This window comes from Tenrec ecaudatus, chromosome 9 (genome assembly GCF_050624435.1).
Source record: "Tenrec ecaudatus isolate mTenEca1 chromosome 9, mTenEca1.hap1, whole genome shotgun sequence".
Classification (NCBI taxonomy): domain Eukaryota; kingdom Metazoa; phylum Chordata; class Mammalia; order Afrosoricida; family Tenrecidae; genus Tenrec; species Tenrec ecaudatus.
The window spans coordinates 41,803,763-41,814,923 of record NC_134538.1 but is presented as its reverse complement, the minus strand read 5'-3'; the positions used below and the strand labels follow the sequence as shown (position 1 = coordinate 41,814,923).

At 43.7% G+C, this 11,161-nt stretch overlaps 1 pseudogene; it reads left to right on the top strand.

Annotated features, from left to right (window-relative positions):
* Positions 1–4,195: 4,195 nt before the first annotated feature.
* LOC142457260 (tubulin delta chain pseudogene) lies at positions 4,196–5,419 on the top strand (annotated as a pseudogene).
* The last annotated feature ends 5,742 nt before the right edge of the window (positions 5,420–11,161 follow it).

Genomic DNA, 11,161 nt, shown 5'->3' with positions numbered 1-11,161 from the left:
CTCCGTCCACATGTTCCTACAGAGGCCTAGTCTGCACAATAAACCTAACTATCACACTCAGTTTGTGCCCGTCATTCTATGATTTGTGTCTGACTGAAGAGCTATCCCACCAGCATGTGTATATATGCTTTATACACAAAGGGACAAGGAGGCTAACATTTAGAGAGACACCCCCATGACTATCTCCCGCAGTCTCCTTTCCCACATATGTGAAAATAAAATTTAGAATCTTTCGAATCCACCTGTTTCTGTAACCTGGCAACAGTGACAGTGCAATATGGGGCCTCTCTGTTACCACCGTGCAACACAAGGAATTCAAGGATGTAGCTTAAAGGGTGTCTGAAGATAAAGGAAAAAAAGAATTTTGAAAAGTGTGAGGGAATGAAAATTCCCTGATCCTTTCAGAGAATTACATCCTGTTAACTTACAGACAACAGAATATTCTGGAGCCCAAGACAGGTAAAGAGCAATGAAGGGCTGACACAAGAGAACTTTGGGCTTAGACATACTTTGCTTTCCTTTTACATTTTCCTCACACCGCTGAGATCAGGTTTTCTCCATCACAGACTAACAGGCAGATAAATTCAAAATAATTACTCTACAGTGGCCTCAGAAGAAACCAGGGAGATTGACTTCAGTCCCTCTCTATTTATAATGGCAAGGATCACTCACATGCAACTTATTCTTCAGGCACTAGGGTACAAATCCACCTGCAGTGTCTCTGGGTTCTCCATCACCAGTAGTCACTGCTGGCCCTGCATCTGCCACTTTCGGGAAGGGACTTCAGTGGGTGGGACTCATATGCTATGATGGTAATACAAATTATAACCTGCCCTTCAAAAACCAACTCTCCATCACTACAGACACATCAAATACTCAGTTATTCCTGAAGCTGAGCTCCATGACTGCTGAGGACATGGTCATGTGTTACTGTGCAAGGTACATAGTGAGAGGAAGTCTGAGAGCCAGACACCAACCCACCCTGCAGGGAGGATGGCTGGGCAGCAAGGGGTGCACAGGACCACCCAGGATTTAGATACTGAAGCAGGTGCAGATGGCTTCAGAGCAGGTTTCATTTTGTGGTTTCTGATTCATATATATCTCACAGCTTCCCTAAGGTAGTTCTATTTTTTTAATTCTGTTTACTCCTGATATCTGGGAATTCAAAAGTTGTATTATAATAGGAAAAACTTTTCTGTCTTACAGCAGTCAAAGGAATGCAACCGGAAATGCTGGTGTGTTGTTGTTGTTGTTGTTGTTTTTCTCCTGCAGGGGTGCAGCCAATTTACCCTCTCCAAGTCAAAGGAAGAAAGGAAAGTTTTGATTTCAAATGTATCCCAGTGAGGAAACCACAGCAGTCCAAAATAGAATGTCTTTGTGGTATTATGCTTGAAATCAGAATACAGAGAGAATATAAGAGGGTATGCAAAAACAAAACAAAAAAATTATTTTCAAACTCTGTATTTAAATTTTTTAACAAAACAAGCTTACACTTAATACATTTGTCAAATCTGCAATTCCATTCTTGGAAACATTTTTCAAACTCAACTGTTTAGATGGCTAACAGCACCTCCCTCGTTTTTCTCTTCATGTCTACGTTCATCAAGTCACTGGCTTTTCATGTTCGTCTTCATTCATGGAAACAAAAAGAAGTCACACAGAGCAAGGTCAGGTGATTAAGGTCCGTGGGGCAAGAGAGGCATGCTGGCTTTTTCCACAAACTGGTGCACTGAGATAGCTACCTGAGCAGGTGCATTGTCATGGTTGCAAAACCAGCCCCCGTCTGTCACAAATCAGGACTTTTTTTGTTGCACTGTTACACAATCTTTTCCCCCATAGAAAGCTTAATTAACAGTCTTACCTGGTGGAATGAACTCCAAATGCACCAGGAGTCTACATTTTTGTCCGTTGGGGAAGGTGACAGGCCTTCCAAACAAGGTTTGTTATCAATGGACATTTCATCTTTTTTGAAATGAGAAAACCACTTGTACACTTCACACACACCCCCATAGCGCTGTCCTTGTAAGCTGTGTTCAACATCACAACAGTTTCTGTGGCATTTTTCCTCAGCGGGGGGGGGAGGGGATTTCAGAGCTGCATGCTGTTCTCTTAAATTGGCCATCACAAAAAAATGAAGTTCAAGTGAAACTGCTTTTAGAGAAAAAATTCACTGTGACCAGTGAGAACCTTCCCAGGTGAGGCCAGTGCCTGTACTAATTCAGAAGGAGTTGCTCACAGGAGCCAGAGGGAGGGGGTTGGGAGACGAGGGGGTTAATGGGATGTGTACTGTTGGTTTTTTCTTGGGGATACCCCTCATACATACTTTTGGCTTTGGAATTTACACTTTGAGGAGTCGCATGTAGATACTTTATATTGCCTGGGGTTTCAGGTCATTCACGTGAAACAACTGTTGCCCAGGAGAAAACATACAGAGCAAGAGGGTCCTGTGAGCCGTGGGCCAGTCTTGGGAAGTCTTCATTGACTAACTACGTAGCAGGGTCTACATTTTAATCACTCATAGTCTGGTAACTAAGAGAAAACTCCCAGTATTATGGACCCTTTTACTTGGCCATCCACGTGCAACCTGCCTACTTCTGAGCAATGTAGCAAGTTACAAAAGTTTCATAGAGACCCTAAGGAAGCGCCCTTAGGCTAACTGTATTTTATAAAGGAGGATTTTTGTTACAACGGGAATAAAAGGAAAGGTGTCTGTGAGAGGTTTTGAGAAGGTGAGGGGTTACGTTATGCTCAGCAGGTACTGAGAAGAAGTTACAGAGGCTGGCATCAAGACCCCTTCACTCAATAAACCTTAAATTCCTGCCTTTTAATAATATGGAATATGGGCAAAGCTCTTTGTCTTCTGTAATTTCTTCCTGCTGGATGCTTGGTGAAGATATGTATATTTTTTTTCTGCAAGAAAAAAAAGGAAAACAATGAAACAAAATATACATACATATTAAAATGAGGCATCCTAGGAGCAGCAGGACCCATGGATCAATTAAGTCTTTTTTAATCCAGAAATTCCAAATGTATTTGATCAGACAATGTGTCCAGGGGTACATATTTTGAGAAAGTTTATTTTACACTTCACATTTTAAAATTTCACATGGTGGAATTAGATCAATGTGTTTCATTTTAGGCTGATTCCTCCCCACCCACCCCCCGCCCCTTCTCTTCTATCTCAATAGAAGGAAATGTTTTCCAACATGGACCAGGCAGGGATTCTTTTTTCAGGATTTGTCACTTTCTCCCAGCCAGCTTGTTCTTGCACCCAGTCTCAGTAACTGCTATCTGGTCAACTCTAACTCGCCGCGACCCTGTAAGACAAGACTCTTTACGGGCATAGAAGGCTTCCTCTGTCTCCCTCGCAGTGACTGGCGATTTCAAACCTTTCTTCCTTTCTTTTTAAAAATCATTTTATTAGGGGTTCATACAACTCTTATCATAATCCATCTATATATCAGTTGTGTCAAGCACATCTGTACGTTCATTACCCTCATCATTCTCAAAACATTTGCTAAGCCCCTGGCATCAGCTCATTTTCCCCTCCCTGCCCATCCCCCCTCCCCCATGAACCCTTGATAATTTATAAATTATTATTTTGTCATGTCTTACACTGTCTGATGTCTCCCTTCACCCACTTTTCTGTTGTCCGTTCCCCAGGGAGAAGGTTATGTATACATCCGATAACAAGGGATATTCGGTCACCCAATTAGAGTTTTGTTGAAAGGATGTCATGCTGGGTGCTCTACAGGCCAGGAAGGTGTTCATCAAGCTTTACTGTTTCCTGTTCGTTTATAGGAATTAACATGCAGGTACACCCCTGTCCATCGTGTTCCTGTTCTTAGATGCTGTCCAGATGATTCTGACCCCTAGTGGCCCCTTGGGACAGAGTTGCCCCCTAGGGTTTTCTTGGCTCAAATCTTTATGGAAGCTGATTGCCGCTGGGTGGGCTCCAGCCAGCCCCCTTTTGGTTGGTAGCCAAACGCTTCACTACAGAGCCCCTCTTCTGGTAGAGAATTAAATTGTCATAGCGATTAGATCAGGGCCCCTCAGACAATTGGCACCTCCAGCTCCCTCTGCCTGCCTCTGATGGCTACCGACGGCGGTGGTTCATCCTATATCAGATCCCCTGGTCCAGCAAGAGCCCTGATGGCTGGTCCCCTTCCCCTCCCCCACTTCACCTGTTCCCGAGATGACAGCTGGCCTGGGATATTCCCTAGTGCTGCGATGCCCACACCCCCAGAGCCCCCAGGGAATTCTTGTGCTGTCACCTTGGTGCTTGCTACTCAGTGTGTCCACCCGGGAGTCCGTGAGGGTGCAGACCAAGTTCAGCTCTCCACTTCCACAAGTCTCCCAGGTGACCTGCCCGGTCACCTGCTGTGAGATTGTCCTACCCCAGCTGGCCGAGGCCTCAGTTCTTGAGCCACACCTGGTGGCCAGGGACAGTCTGGAGGCGAGGTGAGCCGCTGCTGCCGCTGTGTGGAGAGGCGCCTGGCCAGCAAATGTTTGTGGTGGCTAAGCCAGGATCAGAGAGGGACTCCTCTTTGCGCTGGTTGGCTTTGAACTTGCTGCTCTGTAAACTGTGCCTCATCTGACTGTGTGGGTGTTCTGACCCTGCCAACGACTTCCTTGGTTGATTGGGTCCCTCAGATGGCTGTCCCTCCTGTGAGTCCCCACCCCCACTCAGCCTGAGTGCAAGCACCCTGGGGGCTGAGGGGGGGGGGGAGGGCCGGGTGCCCTTGCCCGCCTTGTCTGTGTGTCCCCGTCCATCAGTGACTGTGCCAAGGCGGTAATAAACATCTGTCAGCCGGAAAAAAAATTGGGAGACTTAATGGAGAATCTTGTTCCCCACCCTGAATTCAAGATGCTGGGTGTGCGGACCATTCCTCAGATGTCTGAGAACCCACTGGCGTACAGCACATTTACTTGGGCAGGCCTCCTCAAGCATTTGAGACAGATGCTCATTTCTAATGCAAACGTGGAAGAAGGTATCAACTGGCAAGTACGGCCACCTGTATCAGGACTGCCTCCTCTTGGCAAAACACCTTTCACCAGGGAGCTTCATTTGAACACTTCTATTGCTAACTTGGTCATCCTTCGTGGCAAAGATGTGCAAAGTGCAGATCTGGGGGGATTGAAAGATCCAGCCCTCTATACTTCCTGGTTAGCACCTGTTGATGCTTTTAATGTATGGAAAACTCAACGAGCCTTCAACAAGTATGAGAAGTCTGCCACATTGGTCAGCAACAGCCAGTTCGTAGTCAAGCCACTTGATCTGATTGTCGGCAAAGCGTGGAATGTGTTTGCTTCAAAAGCCTACATCCATCAATACACAAAATTTGGAATTGAAGAAGAGGACTTCTTGGACACTTTCTCTTTGCTAGAGCAGGTCATTTCCAGTCACTGTAACCTCTGATCTTGAACAAGAGTGTTTTGGGACTAAAATAATTATTGTTAATATCATTTCTGTAAGGGTTTCAACGTCTTATTTGTTAAAGTAACAGTGGAATGCTGGTTTCGTTGTGCACACTAGACCCAAAGGAAAGGAGGGACATCTTTATATTACAAAATAATGTTTTCAATGAAAACATCTTCTACTTACTTTTCATTTTTAGGGGAAAAATTGGTTCTTTTACAAAGAATATTAGAAACCCTTGCTGAGCTGTTGAGACTCGTGTCTGGAGTAGCCAAGGAAAAAGAATATTCCACTTGCCCTCATATTCCTAAATCTTCCGTCTTTTCTGAAAAAGAAAATTCATTCAATATAAAGTAAACCTCTGCTGCAAAATGTTAAGCTAAGAAATTCCAGTTGCGTACGTAAATACAAATGTATTTATCTTTGAAGTGCACGCTTTGAGCCAGCAGAGGGAGCTGTTGTCAAAAGCTACAACGAACATTTAAAAGTAAAAAGTCATAAAAATAAGTTGTTGTTTTTTTAAAGTAAGATTTTTTTCCCACTTAAGCAACTATTTAAGAAATGAATGTCAGGATTTTTATAATAAATATACATCATGTATTTCTTAGGGCTGTCCTCTCTGGTGGAAACTGAATTGGGTATCAGGAGGGCTACGTAGATTCCTCTTTTCTTCTCCATCTCACTCGATGCCTTGTTGTGCCTTTTTAACAGCGAAAGAAGCAGGGTCCAAAGTACATAATTATACATATTAAACTAAGAAGTCCCAGAAGTGGTAGGAGCCATGGGGCTCAAGATTTCAAAATAGTTTTTAATGTTCTTTTCTTTTAAAGAAACCAAGGCAAATACAATCCACTTTCCTCAAACCTTCTACAATGTACTGTATACCTTCAAGTTTAGCCTACTGTCCATCCTCTGGTACACCCAGACATCCTAAGACAAGCTCCTCTTTTTGTGTTTTTGTTTTTGTAATCATTTTTATTGAGGGCTCATACAACTCTTATCGGAATCCATCCATCCACTGTGTCAAGCACATTTGTACATTTGTTGCCATCATCATTCTCAAAACATTTCCTTTCTACTTGTGCCCTTGGTATCAGCTCATTTCCCCTCCCTCCCCCACCATCCCTCCTTCAGGAAACCTTGATAATTTAGAAATTACTTTTTTCATGTTTTACACTGTCCAATATCTCCCTTCAGCCACTTTTCTGTAGCCTGTCCCCCCAAAGCTACTTTCTTTAACCTTCTTACATCCTCATTGTTTGCAGGTATTGCAAACCCTGACAAATACAGTTCACCTTTCCTCAATCCTTCTCCAACTTACTGCATACTCTCAAGCTTCGCTTTGCCCTCTTTCATCTTCTGGCACAGACGTAAAATTCACGTTCTTCTTCCTTCTTCAGCTTACCGAATCTTTTCCCCTAGCTGGCATTGGAACTTCACTTCTTGGCATCTATGATTTTTGCAGTTAACATAACTTTTAAACCTGCCCAATTGCGTATTGGGCAGAATAGTGGAGAACAGAGTGTAAGGGTTGGGAACAATGGGATGAATCGGCAAGACAGCAAAGTTGATGATGCTTTAAGATCTTGAACTAGTCTGTTGTTGCTACTGGTTTAATGACTGGCAGAATTGGTAAGTTGTAGGGAGAGTGAGTGGGCCTTAATAGGCCCTCCTTCAGGGGTTTTGACATTATAGGTTTCAGGCTTTTAAGTGTCAAAAGTGATAGGGGACTGAGGCACATTAGGAAATGTCAAGGTGTCATTTAACCTGATGTAAACAGGTTAGTGACGCAAAGTAACAGCATTTAAATGATATACCTCACCCGTGGGTTAACCAGAGCAGGTAGTAAAGGAGGGAATTGACAGGGAGGTACCAGGACACTAGAGCTATTTTGGGAGGAAGTGAAGGCAGGTAGCATTGTAAGAGAAGTAATAGGTTGGGAGGCTGTGAGGCTTCTGTCAATTGTATAGATATTCCTGTTTTGAATTGAGTATGGGGATGGGCAATATGGAATGGGTAGAAGCTTGTGTGAGAACTGCACATTATACCAGTGATATGAAAGTGTTCGTGTAATGAGTGACTCTGATACTACACTTGTGACTGCTGGAATAGTGGCTGGTGCTAAAGAAGTGTGTCCTACGTGTGTAAGTAATGTAGACTATGCAGAGAGGAAAGAAATGGGCTTACCAGAGATGACAGTAGTTACCCTGGGCATGAGGTGGGTGGTCTCCGTGGGCCTCAGACCCTGGACCCAGTTCTTGATTGCTGAGCCTACGAGCCCTGATGGTGAGGCATTTTGAGGAGGTTGCTCCAGAGACATTATGGAAGAGGTGATCCTTCCCACTTTCTGGCAGAAAAGGCAATCAGCATCCTAGAGTCCCCTTTTGAGTGTATTCTAGGACAGGTTCTGGCGGAAATCAGGGTCCAAGTGGCTTACCCACTTGTGGTTGAGTGTTAACTGGTTCAGATATACCCATTGTGCTTTGAAGGGTAAAGGCCAGCAAATGTATAAGCTCTTTCCTCACCTTGGGAGCTGTGAGATAAGATGTGGATGAGGTAATGTAGTGCCACCTAGTGTTGAAAGAGTAAACCTGGTGAATTTATGAAAAGTCTTTGAGAGGCTATATGACAGTGGTTCTTAACCTGTGGGTCACGACCCCTTTGGGGATCAAACGACCCTTTCAAAGGGGCTGCCTGATTCATAACAGTAGAAAAATTACAGTGATGAAGTAGCAATGAAAATAATTTTATGCAAAAAAAAAAAGAAAATAATTTTATGCTTGGGGGGGTCACCACAACATGAGGAACTGTATTAAAGGGTTACGGCATTAAAAAGGTTGAGAACCACTGCTATATAAAAACTGTGCTGAATTTTCTCATGGGTTCTAGATATGAATTTCTATTGCTTCTCTGTAATGCCATATATTAGTTACATAATCTGTTGTCCATTTGAGAGGATTAAGAGCCAGGGGGTGGGGTGTAGCCTGTCAATCAGGTCACAGCTTAATGACCTTATTTGGAGGTGCTAAGGAGATAAATAGCTCACTGGAGGCAGGACATAGTATGACTCCCTGAAAGACATTCCACCTGAGAAGACATATGGAGCTAAACTAATGCCCTGAGCTTGAGGAGCCATGTAGAGACCCCTGCCAGTGCTGAGATGCTTACACACCACTGGATCCATAAGACTTTGCACCCACACTGGCCTGTGATATTTCTGCATTTGGCATCATTGCATGTGTTGTGTGAGTCTGAAGAGGAATTTATACACTGGAATCAGATATATGGCTAATATCGGACTTATGGATTTGATCTGGACTAGACTGGGACATTTTCTCAATATTCAATTACTCTTGCATGTAAAGCTCTTTCTTATTCACATATGAGTCTCCCTGGATTTGTTTTTCTAGTCTACCCAGACAAACCATGCTGCTACCCAGACACTCTTCCTGTCTTTTTTGTTTAATCATTTTACTGGGGGCTCATACAATTCTTTTTTTTTAACAATTTATTGGGGCTCATACAATTCTTATCACAGTTCATACATATACATACATCAATTGTATAAAGCACATCTGTACAGTCTTTGCCCTAATCATTTTTTTCTCCTCTTTTTTTTTTACATTTTATTAGGGACTCATACAACTCTTATCACAATCCATACATATACATACATCAATTGTATAAAGCACATCCATACATTCCCTGCCCCAATCATTCTCAAAGCATTTGCTCTCCACTTAAGCCCCTTGCATCAGGTCCTCTTTTTTTTTCCCCTTCCATCCCCTTTCCCCCCTCCCTCATGTGCCCTTGGTAATTTATACATCGTTATTGTGTCATATCTTGCCCTATCCGGAGTCTCCCTTCCCCCCTTCTCTGCTGTCCCTCTCCCAGGGAAGAGGTCACATGTGGATCCTTGTAATCAGTTCCCCCCTTCCAACCCACTCACCCTCCACTCTCCCAGCATCGTCCCTCACACCCTTGGTCCTGAAGGTATCATCCACCCTGGATTCCCTGTACCTCCAGCCCTCATATGTACCAGTGTACAGCCTCTGTCCTATCCAGCCCTGCAAGCTAGAATTCGGATCATGGTAGTTGGGGGGAGGAAGCATCCAGGATCTGGGGGAAAGCTGTGTTCTTCATGGGTACTACCTCGCACCCTAATTAACCCATCTCCTCTCCTAAACCCCTCTATGAGGGGATCTCCATTGGCCGACACTTGGGCCTTGGGTCTCCACTCTGCACTTCCCCCTTCATTTAATATGGTGTATATATATACATATACATATACACATATATACACACACTTATATCGTTGTTGTTTTTTTTGCATGATGCCTTATACCTGGTCCCTTGGCACCTCGTGATAGCACTGGCCGGTGTGCTTCTTCCATGTGGGCTTTTTTGCTTCTGAGCTAGATGGCCGCTTGTTCACCTTCAAGCCTTTAAGACCCCAAACACTATCTCTTTTGATAGCTGGGCACCATCAGCTTTCTTCACCACATTTGCTTATGCACCCATTTGTCTTCAGCGATCCTATCATGGAGGTGTGCAGTCAATGATATGATTTTTTGTTCTTTGATGCCTGGTAACTGATCCCTTCAGGACCACTCGATCACACAGGCTGGTGTGTTCTTCCATGTGGACTTTGTTGCTTCTGAGCTAGATGGCCGCTTGTTTATCTTCAAGCCTTTAAGACCCCAGTCACTATCTCTTTTGATAGCCGGGCACCATCAGCTTTCTTCACCACATTTACTTGTTCACCCACTTTGCTAGCTTCCAAAAAGAAAAAACCAATAGCCCACTTGAAAGGTGGGCAAAGTACTTGAACAGAAGTTTCACAGGCGCAGAAATCCGAATGGCCAACAAACATATGAGAAAATGTTCCCGATCTTTAGCCATAAGAGAAATGCAAATTAAAACAACAATGAGGTACCACCTGACACCCTCAAAGGTAGCCCAATTCAAAAAATCAGAAAGCAACAAGTGTTGGAGGGGCTGAGGGGAGACAGGAACTCTCATCCACTGCTGGTGGGACTGTAAGTACGTACAGCCACTATGGAAATCAATCTAGCGATACCTAAAACAGATGGAAATAGAGTTACCATATGACCCAGCAATCCCCCTACTGGGCATATACCCAGAAGAGGCAAGAAACAAACCAAGACCAGACATCTGTGCTCCAGTGTTCATTGCGGCACAGTTCAGAATTGCAAGGAGTTGGAAGCAACCCAAATTTCCATCAACTGACGATTGGATTAAAAAACTGTGGTATATACATACAATGGAGTACTAGGCATCACTAAAAAGCAGTGATGAACGTATGAGGCACATAGCGGCATGGGAAGAACTAGAGGAAATCATGCTAAGCGAGGTAAGTCAGGCACAAAAGGACAAGTACAACATGAGCCCGCTGAGGTAAGAATTAAAACATTTTTAAAAAAGCAAAAGTGGCATAGGGAAAAAAACTACTGTATACAAACATTTTTTTCCCGCCATATATACAAACATTTTAGGGGTGAAGACTGTGTAGTATGGAAGAGACCAGACCAAAACCAGGGATGTACATGGTAGACAATGGTGGAGGAAGCGGGGAAAGGAAAACAAAAGGATGAATACAAGGAAGAAAAGGGTAGTGGGGTCATGGGGCATTAATCCACCCAAGGGGAGGGTATTGTTTATATCTCATACAATTCTTATCACAGTCCATACATACATCCATTGTCAAGAACATATGTACAT